General features: G+C 35.1%; 2 protein-coding genes across 4 annotated transcripts in view; one reads left to right on the top strand and one right to left on the bottom strand.

Annotated features, from left to right (window-relative positions):
• The window catches only part of LOC142340602 (putative pterin-4-alpha-carbinolamine dehydratase), a 305,724-nt gene that overhangs the window by 227,354 nt on the left and 57,968 nt on the right, over window positions 1–20,402 (top strand). The gene's annotated exons all lie outside the window — the stretch shown is intronic.
• The window catches only part of LOC142340595 (otoferlin-like), a 126,906-nt gene that overhangs the window by 91,565 nt on the left and 14,939 nt on the right, over window positions 1–20,402 (bottom strand). The window lies entirely within an intron of this gene.

Genomic DNA, 20,402 nt, shown 5'->3' with positions numbered 1-20,402 from the left:
GGGGAAAGATCTGCATTGCAACTGTCAAAAGCAGAAGTAATTTAAATCAAAAGAAACTGTGGTTTTACAGGCCGCCTACGTTCAACAACGTACATTTTCTATCCTGGATATAAGCGAGGAGATCCAGGCCTAAAGTTGTGTTATTTAAATAAGTCGAACTGAGTTGTTTAAATACTTGTGTACTGGTAGTCTTAACAAGCGTTAGTTCGTTTAGCGCGCGGCGAAAGAATGGTTAATTAGCGCCTAAATACGTTCGCTCTAATGCGGGATTAATTATCCGTTCATTTGTAACGGCTCTCGTAATACTACAGCTCACCCCGATTTTTAAGATAGAAAAGAAACTGATTAAAAAAAGAAATATATTGCATCGTATATAATTTTATTGCGCATGGGACATATGAAGTTACTACAAGTTCAGACAGTTTATAAAATTGATCGCAAAGGGCGATAATGGTATACTATAAAATTGATCGCAAAGGGCGATAGGTACAAAAGATTTACAAAGGGCGGTGGCCATATCAGTTGAAAAATTCTGGTGGAAGGATGACTGGGCTCGTTACAGGACTGTCACCGTCGTCCAGTATATCAACAACTTCCACTACTTCATCTCCATCTCCGTGCTTTTTTGTATTTGATAATTCCTTGATTATCCTTTTTTGTTTTCGGTTCTTCTTCTTGAGTTTCGTCAATTCGGAGTTGAGTTGCTTTACTTTTTCAACCAGCTTTTTGTTCTCCAGTCCTAAATTCTGATTGGCTGTAGTGATTTCTAAATGCTTTCTTGCATACACTTTGTTAATTTCTTTAACATTACTTTCTTCCGTTTTTTTGACTTGCTGGGAGACGATGTACTGCCTCCGCCAATAGTCATCGCTCGTTATTTTCTCCTTTTCACTGCACTGCATTTGTAACCTTTCAAATCTAATCTGTAGCTCCTGCAGTTCGGTTTCTTTAACAAATAATTCCTGTCGGAACTTGGAATTTTCCGAAATAAGTGAAGCTTCAGTGACTTCTTCGATGGCATCCGCAGGTGTCGGAAAGGCAGTCAAGTGGGAATAGGGGAAGTTGACATACGAGTCCAGCTGATTGTTTCTGGCGAGGTAAGTGTTCTTTTGGGTATCTCTGTCTTTTATTCTCCAGACGTTTGTTGTTTCTGGTAATGAGAACTCTTTCAAAATAGGCAGGTTTTCAGTTTTCGCAAGAAATTCTTCGCCGGTTGAAACGTTCTGAACCTTAACTTTGTCAGAGATTCTGAACTTATTGGCTTGCATTTTCAAAGTGTACCTCAAGTTCGTCACAAATCTGGGGCTCATGGGATTTACAACGTTTTCCCTAATTTTCTGAATTTTCAAGCAATAGGGGATGTCCATTCGCTCTTTGTCACTAATGAGGTCATCTATATTTGCCATTTTTCTTATCTTCTCTGCGTGACTGCTTTGTTGATTTCCTGGTGCTGGTCTCTTTCGATCGACTATCCAATTGTTTTGCGGATCATATTGACTCGAAGTTGATGGAGGTGCAATGGTTGTAGTAAATGGAGGCTTTGAGAAAACAGGAGGCTGAGAAGAACTGGTTTGCGTTTGTTCTTGTTGTGTTGTCACTTGTTGATGTTGACTGGGGATTACTACGCTTGCGAGTGTGGGTCTGGTAGTCATTGTGAGTGTTTTCTTGTGGGTGATCTAAAATATTTTGATTTTGGTTAGCCTGTGTCATCAATATCACACATTATGGCTTCTTTTCAAGTTTGCAATTGTATTGCTAATATAAAATGTATTCTATTGTAAAAATGTTTTTGTAAGGTTTTGTTGCTAACTGCTTTACTTAAAAATTATAATGCTAAATGCATTTGTTATTAAATTTTGGAAGAAAATCGTTTGTTTTGCTAAATGCAAAGTTAACTTTAATAAAGAGAGGGGGATCAATAATTAAAAAAATTTTTATACTTATGCCAGGCGGGCAGCCCTGGCACAAGTACGTCTTTCTCCGCTGCCCGGAGGTGTGAGTCTTGGGGCGTGCGTCACACTAACACGGCTGCAACGACCCGTGCAGCTGGGGAGACAACTTTGCTGAGCTGAAAGAAAAATTTTTCGGGTCATTTTTGAAATTTTCAGTTATCGTTAGTGTTCTGAATTATTTAGGTTCAAAAGCCAGGGGGGCAGGCTGGAGAAAGCTGAGATAACCCCTTCCCGAGGAAAAGTTAAAAGGGAAAAAAAGATCGTTGGGACTTGAGTTGTTTTGGTTTTTTAGACAACATCGTCTAAACAATTTTTGCAAATGGGACATTTTGTCTGCTTATTTATGCATACGCGACAGAATCGGTGTTCGTCATGTTGGTAAAAATGTGGGTGTTTTGTTACTCCTAATTCTGTTTTCATTTTTTTGCATAAATTGCATCGGAAATAGGATGTGATCAGGACGGGAAGACATGGTCGAAGACAGATGGGACATTTAGGGTTTGTGTATCTTTTAAAAAGTGCCTTTCTGCAAGGAATACATACATAGTGAGGATTTTCGTTGAGGAATTCCTTGTGTAGTTTTTCTACAATAACGGTTTTTCGTGAACATATGGGGCAGATAATGTCCTTATGGGGATAGGGCCAACGGAAACTGTCAAATAGGGATTGTGAAAGACCCATCGAGTGACTGTTCTCTTATTTTCCTTAGACAAAAACAGGAAAACCTTTGAGAAACTGCAGTAGGATGAGATTAATGAGGAACGATATGGCAAGCAAGGTAATTAGGATTAAGATAAATATTTCTGTGGATAGCTCTAGATTGGTCATTTTCCGTATCTGGAGAAAATGGAAAGGCGGTAGTGATTAATAAAAAGGGATATTGCCAATGCGCATAAGAGGACAAAAAGAAGAATAAACAATGTTATGGGATGCGTTTTGTCAATTCAATGAGTAGTGTAGAACTAGGGTGAAGGAGGTGATTTGTTCCTGGTGAAAACTGAATTGAATTAGGGATATCGATTGGATCAAAAATGAAAACAGGAAAAGAATTAAAACTTTGGGAGTTCTTGGATGCATTATGTAATTATTTTTTCGCAACGAGGGCATAATTTATAGAATATTGAAATCTTGTTTGTTTGCAAATATCACATTGAAACCAGTTAAAGATTGAAAAGATAACATTAAATTTAGAGCATTTTGGACAAAAATCATAGCCCATATCTTTTATAACATATTGGTAACAGAGCAGACACATTACGTGGGGTAGTTCGTTAGGGGGGTTTTCGTGTAATTTCTTGAAAACAATTGTTTCGCGTCTGCAGCATAAACAAATTAATGAGACCGGTTTGGATTCTATAGTATTGGTTTCTTTGTCAATTGTATTCATTTTTGGAAGATTGTTATTGGAGGGGATTATGGGACTGGTATGGTTGGAGGATTTGGTTGTTGGTTATTTTGGGATTTTATTGTTTGGTCTATTACTAATATAACTATTAACATCAAAAAATTGAAAGGAATACTTACAACAACGAGGAAAACGGTTAAAACGAAGAAGAAGGCTGCTGCAATAATCATGCGGGCCATTAATAAAAAATCAAGTACTTTGGGGATAAACATTTTGGATAATTTGTGAAGGTAGTTTTGAATCAAGGATTTTACCACGGGTTGTTTGGGTCAATTGTTTGTTTGCATAAGGGGCATTTAGTAGTTGTAAAGGTCATACACTGCAAACAAATTGATTGTTTTGGGTGAAAATCCCTGAAGTGACTGTGGCAGGTGGATAACTTTTTGACTTCTTGACAAGAATCACACTGGAAATAATGGCAATGACTGATTGTATAAATGGTAGTTACGCAAATGGGACATTTAGGTTGGTTCCAATATTTAAATAATTCATTTCTACAAGGAATGCAAGCAAAATGGGGGGGCTGACCATTTGGGTTTTTGTGCAATTTTTTGAATTGACGGCAAGGGAGATAACAAACAGGGCATTCAATTTTAGGGGTTGTATCAATTTGAGGTTGCTGAGACGATATTTTCAGAATGTTTCCCATTATAAGGACAAATCAGAAAGATCCGGGTATACGAGTTCTAATCCATGGTGTTCGAGTTCGTTGGGAATAGTTACATTTAAATCTGCAATAGCAAAAAAGAAATTCCAGTGATTCTCGTTTGGATAAACGTAATAATGATTAATGGTACCGGTGCTTAAAAACATATAAGTTATCTTGATACATGCTTTATACTGTGTGAAACAAATATTGAACCATCTTTCTACTTTAACAATTTGAATTTTTTCCTTACCAATAAACAAAATCATTTTAGTTTTAACAATTTGGAAAGAAATGAGGGGAAAAGAACAAATTGATCAGAAAAAAAAGGATAGAAAAAAATGAAGAAGAGGAAAGGAGAGGAGAAAAAAAAATTTTTTGTGGAGAGCAAGTTATGTAAAACAAATTACTTTACTGAAGAGCGCCCAAGTTGACTGGGAAGTGCTCTTCGATATCGATGAGTGCGAGAAAGAATTCCCAGTGCATCATTCCCATGGTGACTCGAGTAGAACCCTCACATCCACGTTCGTAGTCAGTATAATGTATGATTATACAGGGCTTTATTTCTGCAGTGGGGGTTTCAATGAATGATCTCTCGAGGGATTCTACTTTGACTAGTCGCTCACCAAAGTGGAACAGCATTATAGGAGATCTAAATTAAAAGGGATTTTGGAACCATTTAAAGCTTGGGATATATTTATGAAAAATGTCCAATAGGGGGAAGATGGTGTTAAAATGATGGTTCCATCAGTCCAAGTGTTTAAATATTCGAAATGGAGTAATAGTTGTGGTATAACTCTGTTACTTTTTGTTGTCACAAGTGATTTTTCTAAAAATTGAATTTGTATAAGGCAATTTTGGTATGAGAATATCATTGCTGTTTTTTAATTGTTACTTGTTTCCAATTCTTTAGTAATGAAATCGTTTTGAGAAGAATCACTTTTCGGCAATTCAAAATAAAGATTGTGAGGTACACAGTTTGGGTTTTCTAGAATAAAGAGGAAGAATTTCCAATGAACTGAAAGAGGATTAATACTTATTAAACAAATTTTTTCACTCTGGATTTCTTTGAGCGTTACTAGCATAGTAGGTACAGGAGTTGGGTATGCATCAAAAGATCGTTGAATTTTTTGTAACTCTACAAATTTATTGTTAACTGCAAATATCATAGTTTAGAATGATACTTAAGCAATATAGATTGGGTGTTGTACTTGAAATACCGAGTTCTCTTTGAATGCTAGAAAAATGGTGAATTCGGCGAACTGAGGATGAGTAATGAAAATAGTTAAAAGTCTGTAAGTATTTGTCATGGGTTTTTTTGCGAAAGTCATTATACTTATAGCGGAAACATAGTATACGGCTAATAGCTCAAAATTTTGGTTTCCGATTCTGATTTGTAAGTTTCTATTAGTTAAATGAATCATGTTGCTGATCTAGCTCATTTGGCAAACTATTAGGGTCGAATTGTGCTAAATACACGAAATAATTCCAATACAACGAATGAGGGGTTAAAATCACAGTATCGCTTTCCCAAGTGTCCCAAAACTCAAAATTTATAACAATTTGAGGGAAAATGTCTCCGTGATTTTCTTCAAAAGTTTTCTTTATTTGATAAATTGTAACGAGTCTATCTTGAAACAAAAAGTACATTAATGGAAGCGTTTTAGTTGTTAATTAACTTATTGTTCTTCATTTCAAAACTATGTATAAAAGTTTGTAAATGTAAAAAAAAGGATAAAAAAGGGTGTGTCAATTTTTTCTGAAAAGAGGATTATTGACAACGATTGATATTTATAGATAATATATAAATCGGATTCAATGTAGCAAAATCGGAGTAGGGGAAGAGTGCAGGCAATAGCTAGATAGACTTAGTTGCGATTACATAGATGAAAATGGATTATAAGAAATAAAAAGCAAGAAAGGAATCCACACATGTCTCTTACAGGAAAAGTCAAAGTCTAATAATATTTTTCTTCAGACGCTTTGAAACAATTTTGTATTCGACTCCAATGTTTACAAAAGTAATTGTGTCATCAATCAGGGCTCTTAACAATGAGAAGTATTGAAAATTTGAATACGGTACGTCCAAGTCTATAATGTCACTGAAGTAGAAAGATGCAACTCTAATAGTGACAGTAGTTTTTAAATCGGAAATACTTGATGATAATATTTGTCCGGTGTATTGTCCAAATCGAATGAATAAAGCGTTAGGCTGTTTTATGAATTTGGGCTGCATAGCATAGCATCCTTGAGGTGTATCTAAACAAGATATTAATTAACTTATAGAGTCTAACACAAATATATTTTTTTTTATTTTATGGAAAAGATGAGTTTTTTATTTAGCTTTAAGGAGGTGCCACCACACTTCGAATGGTTGCATCATTTTGTGGTTGTGGTTGATGTGACGCCAGATTTGGGTATTCTACTTTATTATTTTCTGTATGACAATGCTCGTCAATTTTATTTTCTCTTGGTTGATCCTCAACGCATTTGTAAGTTTTTTCTATTGTGCTGTAAGGTTGATAATTACTAAGCGGTAAAAAATGATTGTTGTTCTGTGGGGCCGACGGTTTGGTTTCGTTAGAGAATACCGGTGTAAAGAACGATAAGATACAAAGATTATATGTTGCTCCTAATAGAATTTTCCAAAAACCCATTGTTTTGTTGGATATTTTGTGGATTTCGAACGCTCTTATGATTGTTACGATTACATCAGTTAAGAATTTTATGCACAAGAAACAAGCAAAATAAACTCCAATTTTTTCCAAATAGAAAGTGATAATTCCAAAAGTGCCTTTAAACTGCTCGGTAAAAAATGTAGGTGAGAGTAGAGAGTCTAGATAAATTTGTCTATTTACGCCCATCGCGGACGCATAAATATCTTTTTGAGAGTAGTCTATGCTTCTTCCTTCTAGAACTTCTCTTGAAATTTTTGTCAGAACTGATTTCGATGCTTCCGAATGCAAGATATTGTCCCAAAAAGATTTTAGTTGATTTGGTGTGTAAATTCCGGCACGTTGTGATTCGTAACCGGTAAATTTTGGAACAGAACTAACAACTCTTGAAGAGAATATTTTTGGCGGTTGTAAAGGAACAGGTGCTGGCATCAAATGGTACCATGAATTATCATTATCAATATCTAATTGGTAGGCATTTTTGTAGCCTCCAATACAATTTACTTCATTAGCAAATGGATAGGTTTGTCGAGAAATTGGATCGACGAACATTGTCCTATCATCATAGTGAATAGGAATCCTATCAAAACACTGATCAAGAACCTTAAGTGGTGAGTTTCGTTTTGGACAGTGGTACAGCCAACCTATGCTACCATCTGTGTCTAAGAACATCGAGCGGTTGCCGGTTAACATGTATCCAGCTAAACGATTATTTTGGATAGCCTGCATTAGTATCATTTGTTTTTGTGTTCGATCAAGTTCGCATTGCTCTATGACCAAACCTTTCCATGCTTGTTTTATTTGCATGTAATTATGATATATGACAAAATCCATTTTTACCGCAGGGTTAAGATCATAGTCTAACTTGTCTTTGTCTAAGTGTTCCCATGCAACAAAACCATTGTCGGATGTTCGGATCTGATCATCTGAAGGCTTCCTATTAAACCCATTTACACTTCGGCTGTTGTCAGAATCAATACGAAGTTTATGAAAAAATTGTTGAGTTTTTGATTTATAAGGTTTGCCAGTTTTCATATTAAATCCGCCTGTATAAGAAACATATAAAGAATCTAAATTTGTTCTGTAAATAAACTCAGGTTTTCCACACACCTTTTCCTTTTCATCAACTACTCTAATTTTTATATCCATTTCAGCAGGAGAATACGTTCCTGGTCCTTCATAGGGCGTTTCCGATTTTTCATCACTCACTATGAAATACTGTACGTTACCAAGTTCGTTTTCATGTTTTAGCATTTTTGCGTTTTGTGAAAATCTTTTAGTAACTATACAATTTTCCGGTGCCTCCCAATTGTATGCAAAGGGGTCGAGTGATGTCGAATGACAACCTCCTTCTGAGAGGGCACAAGGAAGTTTTAGTCCTTGACTGTTATAGACAGTTCTGTCATTAAGATCAATATCGAATACAGTTTCTTGCATCAGGGTTTCAAAAGAGAAGTGTTTAATTTGACCACGATTATCACAAGATGTTGATGATTCACCTTCAAGATCAACTCCCTGGTTTTTATAGGAGACAGTTTTTATTCCATGTTTTATATCAATTTCCATTTCATCATCATCAAATTCTGTAAAAGCAATTTTTCCAGTTTTGTTAGCATTTAAACATTGTTCAGGCGAAACAATAATATCATATGTTATTATTGGAGCGTTGTGTACAATTGAAGAATGGGAAAACATACCACAATTATAACGAATGAGCATTGCAGTGACTTTGCACATAAGAGCTTTGACGAAGGTCCGATAAGACCGTTGGTAAAGTGTTACATGTGTATCAACCATCTGAATGTTTTCGGGTGTGATTTTGCAAGGAGAAACTTGTGTTAGAGCATACATTTTGTTTTCCTTCATTTTAGAACAGTCATAATGAATGACCCTTAGTTTGTTAGATACATCATTAATATCGTCAAGGAGGGGTTCAGTAGAGTTAATAACTATAAAAGGAGTACAAAAGTAGAAAAGATTTATAAGTAAATAAGAAAAATAGAGTTTTTCAAAACAAAGATATCTTTTCATCCTGTTTTTTTAGCGCTTCAAGCCGGGAGTTAAGGCTAAGAGTTGTAGTAATAGGCACGTCCAGAAAATGTTGACTGGGTTTTGGTACCTAAAACAAAATTAAGTAAATCCGGCTTGATAACGTGATGGCGGCTTGGCCGAGCGACTAGAAGTTCGCCTATTATTATTATTTTCTAAAGTTTGTAAATTAGAAGGTCCTTGTTCCGATGTATTAGGGCGGAGAGGACTTAAATTAGGGTCTAGAGGTATTCTAGAATTGTGCTGTGGGCAAGGAGTTGAACTTCTTGTTCGACTGCCGCTAGGCAGTTGTGTTTGGACTGGAGGTGGGTTGTCACGACCACCTGAACTTGCTTCGTTGAATCCAGAACCGAAATTGGTAGGTGTTCGGTCAGGGTCGAGGTTCTGCACAGGGGAGTCTCTTCGTATAAAATTATCCACGGGGAAATATTCGGTGTTAGTGGGGCTTTGGAAGGAGAATTTAATCAAGGGACTGTTGAGTTTATTCATCTGACTTGTCATTAGATTATTATAGAATGTGTCACAATTATTTTTATCTATACCATACTCTAGGGTTAACTCTGGTATAGTTTCAGTAGCTGGGTAGTACTCGACTAGGTGATTTCTATGAGCGACCTTCCTGGTGGCCGGGTTGCTATCTAAAGTTAATTCATAGTTAACATTGGTTAGTTTTTTGTCTATAGTATAAGGACCTGATCTTAGTTCATGTAGTTTTTTTGACTTTCCTAACTCAATTTGATGGTTTTCCATTAGAACTTTTTGTCCAACCTCAAGTGGCTTGCCTAATTTGTGTTTGTTTCTATGTTTATGTGCGCGGTTATTGTTTTCTAAGCTCCTTTTATAAGCGTTATTGTATATTTGTTTGAATTGGTTTTCTCGCATAAGCAACGAATTGTTAATAGTTGGTTTTAGAAGTTTGTCAATTTCGGTGTTTTTTGAAGTTTGCAGGGTATGCCTGTGAAGAGGCAGGTCTTTGCAAAACTCGGAAGAGCATGTGAGTTGTGAATTTCGTAGGAGTCCTAACTTAAGTGACAGAGGTATCTGTGGTTTTTGTCCAAACACAATTTCATAAGGTGAGATTCCAGTACTAGCATTTGGAACCGTATTATGAGAAAAAGCAAATTTTGGTGCCAGTTCGTCCCATTTACCTCGAGCTTGTTCTAGAAAAATTCGGAAATGTGCTCCTAGATGTTTGTTTTGGATCTCGACTTTACCATTAGTCCAAGGCGCATAAGCAGTTCGAGGTGCGGGTGTTATACCTAATTCATGAATGTAACTCGCAAAATCTTGGTTCATGAATGCCGAACCCTTATCATAAACAAGTTTTTGTGGTATTCCAAAAGACAAGATGAACTTTTCTAAAGCTTTTATGGTGTCTACTGCGTCTGTGGAACGTACAGGGTATACTTGAATGAAACGCGAAAATGAATCAACAATAACTAAACAATGATGTTTACCGTTCGACGGAGGATTTAAAGGTCCTTTGTGATCAATATGGACCGTATGAAAGGGGAATGGGACTGTATCAGTCCACTTTTCGAGGGGTGCTTCGTGGATATCTCTCCGTTTTTGTTTATTTTTTTGGCATTCAAGGCAATCAGCAATTAGGTTTTCAATCCATTTATACATTCCGGGCCAATAAAAAAATCGTTTTACATTAGCAAGTGTTTTATCTAAGCCTACATGACCTGACAGTTCACAATGAGCTAGCTGAAAAACTTTAAAGAACAATGACAGTGGTACACAAATTTTTAAGTATTCAATATCTGGTTCGTCAGTTTGTTGTTGAATACATAAGATGTTACCTACAAAACTCAGTTTCTCAAAGTTATTAATGTACGACATTATGGCTTTAGATTGTCGGAATTCAATTTTCTTCTCGTCTTTGTTATTGTTCGTCCTTAATTGGCGAATTTGTTGTATCACTGGGTCTTTTAATTGCTCTTGACAAATTACCCATGTATATAAATCAACTTCTTTAGAGAAGATTGTCAGTTTATCGATGAGTTCTCTTGCATCTTGGATTTTTGTATTTTCGGGAAATTTTTTGCCAATTCGGTTTTACCTATACAAGTGCTATTTTTCACGAGAAAAACTTTATCGTATTCTAGAGGGAATCTGTACTCCGAGTCTGTGGTATTAGTTTGATCAATGTAGAATTTGTCAAAGTCTAATTCCGGTGACTGGTTCTCATTGAACAATTCAAATTCCGAAATTGGGTCAAAATTTTGTTCGGTTATCCCTTCATCAGGGTAGGAATCAATTTCTGTATAGTGATCAGACGTTTCGTCTTCCTCCTGTTCTGATACAGGGGTTATTTCATGTTTGCGATGACGCCTATAGTGGTTAATTGATGAACCATACGAGAAATCTTCCGAAATATTGTTTATTGAGCAAAGTCTGTTTTGGTTATTGTCGTAATTTTGCTTTACCATTTTGTCATTTTTGAAACTGAATTTGTCGATACCCGTTATGCTTTGTTTTAGGATTGGAAAAAAATCATCTGCTGGTCCCTTTTCATTATCACGCAAAATGAAGTATTTTTCCGCATTACCATGCTTGTCGTAAAAACTAATGTCTTTTGGTATCTTTTTGTGTTTAAGTTGATACTTGTCCAAATCTTTAAGTTTTACATTGCGACTTAGGATGTCGGGGAAGGCTAAGTTTTTTCCTTCAGTCCAAATAATTTTCAAGTTTTGAAATTGAGATATTACTAACTGGTATCTAAAAAACCTGTGAGAGAGTTTTCCTCTTCTACCCCATAGATACATTAAGGGCTTATGGTCTGTGTACACGTATACAGGATGGGGAGAACCAATTAGGTAATGCTCATAAGTTTGTAATGCCGATATTACACCGCAAAGTTCGCGTGCTGTGGTACTCATTTTTTGTTCCTCTTTAGTGTAAATTCTAGAATTGAAAGACACTATTCGTTTCTCTTCCGGAAATTCTTGAACGAGAATTGAGCCTACTCCTATAGAAGAAGCGTCTACATGCACGTGGAATGGGTATTTAGTATCAGGTATTGCTAAGATAGTATCTTCGCTAATTCTGTTTTTAATGTCGTTAAACAGTTTTTCGTGTTCCGTTGTCCAAACAAATTTAGTTTCTGTGCGGGTTAAGTCATAGAATGGTTTGCAGTCAACATGCAAATTTTTGATGTACATGCTGTAGAATCCTAAACAACCTAGAACTCTCATGACGTCACGTTTGTTTTCGGGTGACTTGAGTGCTTTTAAATCTGCTACTCGCTTCTTGACTGGTTGTATCCCATCTTTACCTACTACGTGTCCCAAGAACTGTACTTTCCTAAGGAAAAATTTAGTCTTTTCAGGTTGAGCTTTCAATCCTGATTTCCTTAAAAGTTCATGGTACTTGTCAATTATTTCAAACATTTCGGTTTCATCTTGCGCTTGCATGATGGTGTCATCAATGTAGGTTATAGCTTGTTTTTTTCTAATTAATGGTGCAAAATGGATAGTCATTATACGACTGAAGAAATTAGGTAGACCGCATAGACCATAAAATCCGCGTTCAAATGTGTATTGCTTTGGACCAATTACAAAGCTTACCAGCTGTTTAGTTTCCTCAGTTAAAGGAACCTGGTTATAAGCTGAACAAAGATCACTGGTTGTGAAGAAATTACCTTTATGTCTAGTTAATAGGCTTCCGATTGGCTCTAGTGGCCATGAATATCGACTAAGATCTGTTATTGAATTCAAATATCGGGCATCTATAACCAGTTTTACTGTGTTCCCCTTGGGTAGGATTATGATTGGATTAATAAATTCTGATCCCATTTCTTTATCATTACCCATTTCCCGGATTATACCTGTTTTACACAGTTGTTCCAAAAGGTTTTCTAGTTTTTCCTGATAATGTAATGGTACTTTGGATGGTCTTTGTTTTGTCAAAGTTGAATTAGGTAAAAGTTTAACATGAAACTTTTGTTTTATCTTTCCAACATCGTATTTGTGTTGAGAGTAAACGTCTTTATTTTTAGTTAAAGTCCTCAGTAACTTGTCTAAGTTTTCGTCATTGATATCAGCTTGACTGAAATCAAATTTTTTGAGAAACGCTTGATCGGTTTTGTCAAATCTGTTAAGTTTTTCTTTGGGAAGTTCAACGGGTCTGATGTTCTCATCAGTTGTTTCTAATTGTGGCTTAAGATCCTTTAGGTCGTCGCTAAAGTCTGTTTCTAATTCGTAGTTGTTGGTAAAATCTTGTTGCCTTTTTCGCTTTTCTGTTTTCTTTTGTTTTTCAGGAGTTTTGCCTGCAAAGAAATTTTGAATTTTTGAAATTTTTGGACCTTGTTTTTCACTAACATGGAATATTTGATCCCAATTAGTGTCACTATTCATTAGGTGGTTTATGAATGCAACATTGTCAACTACAGAAAATTCTGGGTCTTGTCTAATTTCAATGTCTTCTAAAGTGTGCCCAATAGGACCCTTTTGGATGACAACCTTGTTGTTTTGAGGATTGTTTAGCATTATTGGTAATTCCTTTTCTTTTCTAAAACACTGAACGTTGTAAGTATAAATTCCTTGAGCTTGCAGTTCACTTCCAATTACGAAGGAGGTTCCCTTTCTGAAGAATTCATTCGGAGGTCTAATTGATATTACTCGAGTTGATTTTGGTGCTAATGGTAGTTGCTGGTCAAGAGTTACAATTTTGTAAGAGCTAATTTATGGATAGTTTTTTGTTTGGTATCTAGATAATGTGACGGCTACTTCGGGGTAAGTTTTTAAATCAATTTTTGGAGTGGTTCGGTCAATAGATTTTACTGTAGATTCAAGGAAATCCATTCCCAACAAATTCGGCTTGCAACCATCTTTTGCTGAAACCCATGTGGTAACTTCCACTTGATACTTTCCTTCTATGTCGAAAGAAGTTTTGAAAGTTATTTGACCTAGAAGTTTTAGTTTCTCACCATTAACCGCTAAAGTATGATTTTTTGAAGCTTTCATCTCAATGTGTTGTAATTTACATAGTTCAAGATAAGTGTGGTAATTAATTATAGAGCTTGATGCTCCTGTGTCCAATAAAAACTGTGTTTCTAAGCCGTTATTTTTATTTTTGTCTCCGACGGATTGGTATAAATTAATATAAATATGTGAGTAACTTGCTTTGTTATCATTAGTGTTTATGAACGGAGACCTGTCTAGTTTAAATACTCGTCGTTGTGATTCTCATTATTGTAATAGTCTCTGGGAGTTTCACTGGTAAAGTGAACTCGAGGGCTTCGCCCTTCACTGCTATCTCTTGAATAAGTATTATTGTTTTGTCTAGTAGGTGTCCTATCCCTGTCATAATCTCTACTCCTATCACGATATCGATTATCTGATCTGGAAGGACCGTTGCTTTGTCTGTCCCTACTATTTTGCCTATTGTTATCTCTGTAAAAATTGTTTTGATAGTTATTTTGTCGTTCCTGTGATCGTTTATCGTAAGAAGATGATCGGTAATTGTTTGAAGAGTTTGATGGGTACGGTGATCGATGTCGGTAGTCTGATCTGGAGTTGTTTTGATAATTGGATTGATTTTGGTTATAATTATTTGTCTGTCTGTCCCTAGAATTTCGATTGTCATAATTGTTTGATTTGTAATTTTGTTGACCTGGTGAATGGCTCCTACTACGTTTATAATTATCTGTGAACTTTTCTCGTTGTTGAGGTGGGTTTCGGTTTTCGTTTTTAAAGTCCTTGTACTTAAAGCAGAAAGCTATTGTGTGACCTGAACGTTTGCAAAACTTGCAGAATCTAGTCTGATTTTGTTTGAATCTGGGATTGTCGTTGTTGTATGTGGCGTTTATTTTATGATCTTTCATTAAATTTGCAATTTCTGTGAGTTGGTTTTTTAACACTTCTATTTCTATTTTATTGTCGATACTACTTGAGGCAGTACCCGTGAATTCACTGCTAACAGAAAAACTTAAGTCTTTAGTTGCTACATGATCCTGTAATTGTTGCCAAGTTGTAGCTGGGTTTTCTATTAACCGCTGATGTGCCTTTTGCTTGAGTGTAGGTGGCGTTAATCCTCTTACAAAGTATTCCATACACTTAGCGTTACGCTAGTCGTTGTTAAAATCTGGATCTGGCCATCCTTTTTCAACTGCTTTTGTTACTCGGTGTGTATAGCTTCTTATCAACTCATCTGGTTGCCTTTTAATACTCTCGACTTCAATTCTTTTCCTATACTTGTCTTTTGCATCAGTAAAACGGGTAATGAACTGATTTCTAACTTCGTTCCATGCTAAACCTGGTGCTAAGGTTTCAAACCATTGGGCTGCGGGCCCACGCAAAACCGAACCAAACAATGCTTTTTGTCTAGCGTCGTATGCTGCTTGCAAATCAGCATCCGCAGGATCTCTTGTTCCTAGTGAGAATTGGATTTTTCTTTGTATTAAACTAAAGAATTCCTGGGCATCTTCAGATGGGTCTAAACCTGTAAAATTCTCCAACGCTATGTCGGGGTACGCAACAACGTTCGCTGCCATTTTTTGTTTTAGTATATGAAAAGAATATTTTATACGAAAGTAATATTAGTTTGGGTAATTAGTGTAAAAAATATTTTTGTTATAACAATTAAGTAATAAAACACTAATACTAAAGTAGAAAGTTGAACTGTTTGTTTTGTGTTATGAATTTTATTTGTTTAGGACCGTTTAATGATTGTATTTTAAATTCAAAGTTTTTGCCGTTATCAGTGCTAAAAATTTCAACCCAAGAGTAAATATCGGTTTGCTCAACGGTAAAATTTAATAACCAAGGATAAGTGCTTTCAGAGTGTTTAAATTCAACAGAGTATTGGTGAAATCTGTTTATTTTTGAAAATCTAATTTGTGTGACAAATTCTGTTTTTATAAGTAATTTAACTCTATCTGGTAAACTCGGATCGTCAGGAGAAACGTTGATGTATTTGGGTTTAATGATTTTTAAGATTTGTAAACCAAACGGGGGAATTATATTTTGGTGGCTCATCCACACGCTAGATGATAACGTTTATGCTAATTCTATTACACTGTTTTGATTTCTTAGAGCATCCAAAAGTTCATTAAAGTTTGGGTTAGTCCACTTATAAGTAATGTAGATTTCGGTCTGTGTTTCGTTGGAAGAGTGATGGTAAATGCATAAAAAGTTTCTGTTCTGATCAGTTAAATAATATGAAACTTTGCCTATTTCGTTATGTACTTTAATACTTATATTTAAATCTTGAACGTTTACTTTAATATATGACATATAAATAACATAGAACAATTGTTTTTGTTGTTTTATTATTGTATTTTTGTATGAAACACACAGAAGACAGTATAAAAACGTTTAGTACGGGATGTTTAGTACATCAGTAGTAGTATTTTTGTAGCTATTATTGTGTTTAAATATTGTTTCTAAAGTGCTTGAGTCTGTTAATGACCGTATTTTAACATGAGACAACAACTTTTCTATGATAAATTTGTGTACAAATTGGGTTAAAAAGGCTAGTTTACGCTCTTTTAATTAATTATTGGCTAAATTTTCTGCGGGAATCTCGATCACACTGTTTCTAGTTTTTAACAAAGTTAGTAAATTCTGAAAATTTGGGTTCTCAGATGCATAAGTTATACAAAAATCAGCGGGAGAATTATGTTCAAACACGTAGAAAATAGCTAAGAAAGTAATTCCGTCAGTAATAAACCGTGTTATTTTACCCCTTCTAGTGTTTTCTATTGCTGTTAGATTAAGATGTTCTACAATAACTATTCCAGTTTGGTCCATGCACTGTTTAAAACCTCTATTGGTGAAATTGTACTTGTGAAAACCGGTTAAAATGGGGAATTTTCATCAATTTGTGTTATTTTCAGGCTAAAAATCTATGTTGGGGGATAAAATTTAGTTTAAATCCCGTTATTCTTTGTTAAATTTGAGCCTTATTGAGATTTATGTGGTCAAAACTTGGTTAATGTTTACTAATTTTGTGTAAAAATGACGTTAATATGGCTATTTTCTTGAGTAATATTGGTCAAAATTGGATAAGAATGATGTTTTTAAGGCTTAAATGTGATTAGTATCCGTTAAATTATGATAAAAGTGACGTTAATTTTATTAAAATCTGGTTAATATTTGAGAATTTAGGTCAAAATGATGTTTATTTGGTTAAATTTTGATTAATATTACCCCACCCGGGTCAAGGAATTGATAAAACAGAGTGAATATTCAACTAAGGAAGGCTTATATTTAACCAAAATTGGGTTAGTTAATGTGAAAGTGCAGCAACGTGTGCTTAAATGTGTAGAAAATTGGATATAAATTACACTAAACGCGTATTGGGGGGATGAATTCTGGTTAAATTTACCTTAAATTGTTTGAGAATGCTATATTTTGGTTAAAAATTCAGTAAAATTTAGACATATGTTACTCTAAATATGATTTGGGGGGATGATTTCTGGTTAAAAATCGGCTATTTAGTGTGAAAATGCTAAAAATCTACTGTGAATTTGGTGAAAATCGGCTAAAGTTTAGTTTAATTAGGTGTTGGGGCGGTGAAATTTGGATAATTTTTGGTTATTTGGAGTGCATATGCTAAAATTTAACCATAAATTTGGTCCAAATCGGGTCAGAAATAGTCTAAACAAGTTTTGGGGGGATAAATTCTGTATAAATTTCGATTATTTAGAGTAAAAATACTAAAATTTAACCATAAATTTGGTCAAAATCGGGTTAAAAATAGACTAAACAGGTTATGGGGGGATGAATTTTAAATAACTTTCAATTATTTAGAGTGAAAATACTAAAATTCAACCATAAATTTGGTGAAAATTGGGTTAAAATCAAATTAAATATGTTTTGGGGGGAGAAAATCTGGTTGAATTTCGGTTATTTAAAGTGTAAATACTAAAATTTAACCATAAATTTGATGAAAACTGGGTGAAAATTAGGTTAAATAGGTTTTGGGGGGATGATTTTTGGTTAAATTTCGACTATAAATTGTGAAAGTACTTGAATTGTTATATAAATAAACTCAAAATCGGACATAGATTACCCCCACCCGGGTCAGAACAATTTTACAAGAGCAAAGAATCAGTTGCCTGTTACTATTTTAATGTAAATTTACTGTATTTCGGCCGTAAATTTGATATAAATTACTCTATTTGTTTGGCTACTAGTGTGCTTTCACTTCTGTGCTAGTGGTTATTTTACTATTTTAATCCGATCGGATAGAAAAACAAAAATTCAGGCGTGATTCTTTCCTCTGGGCGCACCAGTTATCAAATTTGGCTGGGCTATTACAGATCACACAATACGGGATCTCTTTATGTATGCCAGTCAAACTTGACAAAAGATATAACAAATCGAAGGCAAAGATATATGCCTAAGACCTGTCTGTGCTATAAGTCTCAATTTAAAATAGTTGGGGGGCTGAAAAGTTCAATTAATTAAATAGATAGTTTAAATGAACAAGCTTACTAATTACCAGTTGTGTAGTGTAGTGGTGAAATGGAGGTGAGCTGCTGGGCGATCGTTCACTTGGGTGTTTCTTCAGTTATGTTATTTGTCGAAAAAGAAAGTTATAAAATCAAATCAGGAATTATTTGTCTAAGTTATTAAACAATTATGTTCGACTATTTTATTGTAAAAGTGAAGTTAAATTTTGAGAAAAATGAAAGCAGTTGTCTGCTGCTTGCTTCTGGGAGTGATTTCTGTCTCTCTAATTTTATTCCGTCCCACTTCGCTGAGAGAAACAATTAATTCCTCTCAGCTCCGTTTGGGCTGATAGGGAGCGAATCACAAACTCACGTTCATAGTGAGGTGCTTCTTAATTTTCCTATTGGCCGAGAAGGCAAGAGAATTAACTCTTTTTTATCTCACGGTGAAATTATTGAAACTCCAAAAAATAATAAAAATCTAAAAAGCTGAGAGCATCAATTATTGATTTCGTAGGCGCCTGTTTTCTGCTTTTCCCCTCTTCTAAAACCGCAACAATTATGGTTTTCTTGGGGGCTTTTTATGAGACTCTATTGTCTTTTCCCCTGAAGCAATCTGCTTCATCTTTATTGAACTTGGGGGGAAAGATCTGCATTGCAACTGTCAAAAGCAGAAGTAATTTAAATCAAAAGAAACTGTGGTTTTACAGGCCGCCTACGTTCAACAACGTACATTTTCTATCCTGGATATAAGCGAGGAGATCCAGGCCTAAAGTTGTGTTATTTAAATAAGTCGAACTGAGTTGTTTAAATACTTGTGTACTGGTAGTCTTAACAAGCGTTAGTTCGTTTAGCGCGCGGCGAAAGAATGGTTAATTAGCGCCTAAATACGTTCGCTCTAATGCGGGATTAATTATCCGTTCATTTGTAACGGCTCTCGTAATACTACACATACAAGTATTTGAGGTCATAGGTTTAGAAAACTTAACCTTCCGTCTTTCAAATTCACTGAAATAGCCGCTCAAAACGTTTTTAGCGCGATCGATCAAGACAGTCTGATTACCTTTGATGTAATCGTCGTCACTCATACTGGATCTCACATGTTTAAATACGGCGGTAGCATAATTGTTTGCAAATGACTATAAGAAGGTTAGATTTTCTCATTAATAAAAAAATGGCATTCGCGAACTGTTTTTCCCCATAAGCTTGTGCGGGTAAACCAATGCATGTTGAGGATGATTCTTGTGAGGTTAAAGAAATATGGGATCATTGGATCTACTCTGTTCCCCCCCCCCCAATATTTTACCATTATCCTTAATATGCTTAGTGGGTAAACACAGTATCAACGTTTCAGTGAAAAGAAATAGAACCTACACAGGCTGATGTCGCAGACCGAAAGTTGTTAAGTCCCGGTCGAAGTGACAGCAACAGGGGGTTAGTGCGGTCAGAATTACAAGGTTCTTTAATACTAAGCAACACAAATTCGGACTTTATTCGGCTAGATTTGAAAACACGAAAACCTAAACATTGAAAAATTTTGAAATCTGGATAAAGGCTCTAAACTCTAGAATACAATATTTTTGTTACCGACTCCATTTACATTGGACTTCATTTACTATCTAAAACATCTGAAATTCCTTATGAAATCCTAACTTTTTTGCAGGCAATCTAGATCAAACAATTTTTAGTTTCAGACTCCTTTAAACTGGGAAAACTGAATATCAATACTTTTGAGCTGATAAGAAACACAGATAAATCTAGTGATGGGTGGACTCAAAATTTGCAACGCAAAACTGTGGAGGCGTATTTGAATGATGAAATAGGAATGTTAAAAACTGATAGGACAAATTTCGCAACTAAAATATTGATAACAAAAATAATCAGATAAAGATTAAAAAGCTTATGATTATCTTAAAGTAAGAGTTCACCTTGTTTTTTGACTGAAAATTCTATATTTTGTTTTCTTTTAAAAAACGCCAATTAGAACGAGGAATATTTTTAAGTAAATTTTTCGCAAAATTTGCAAAGTTTACTTATGAAAACCTAACGCTTTTCCAAGTTAACTTAGGTTCAATTTTTTCCACACTCAATTTACACTGGGAATACTCCATGCCAAATTTGGTTTGATCTGATTATCTTTTTCACCCCCGCTGAAAGCCATTTTGGAGCGCGCACAAATTTGTTTTATATGCACGACGTGAACGCACAATAGTCTGGACATGAAAGGACAAAAACTTCAATTTTGAAGCACGCAAATTTTCGTTTGGAATGC

This window comes from Convolutriloba macropyga, chromosome 6, assembly GCF_964194025.1.
Source record: "Convolutriloba macropyga chromosome 6, txConMacr16.3, whole genome shotgun sequence".
Taxonomy (NCBI): Eukaryota; Metazoa; Xenacoelomorpha; order Acoela; family Convolutidae; genus Convolutriloba; species Convolutriloba macropyga.
The sequence above is the reverse complement of the archived record's forward strand: the minus strand, read 5'-3'. Positions and strand labels throughout refer to the sequence as shown.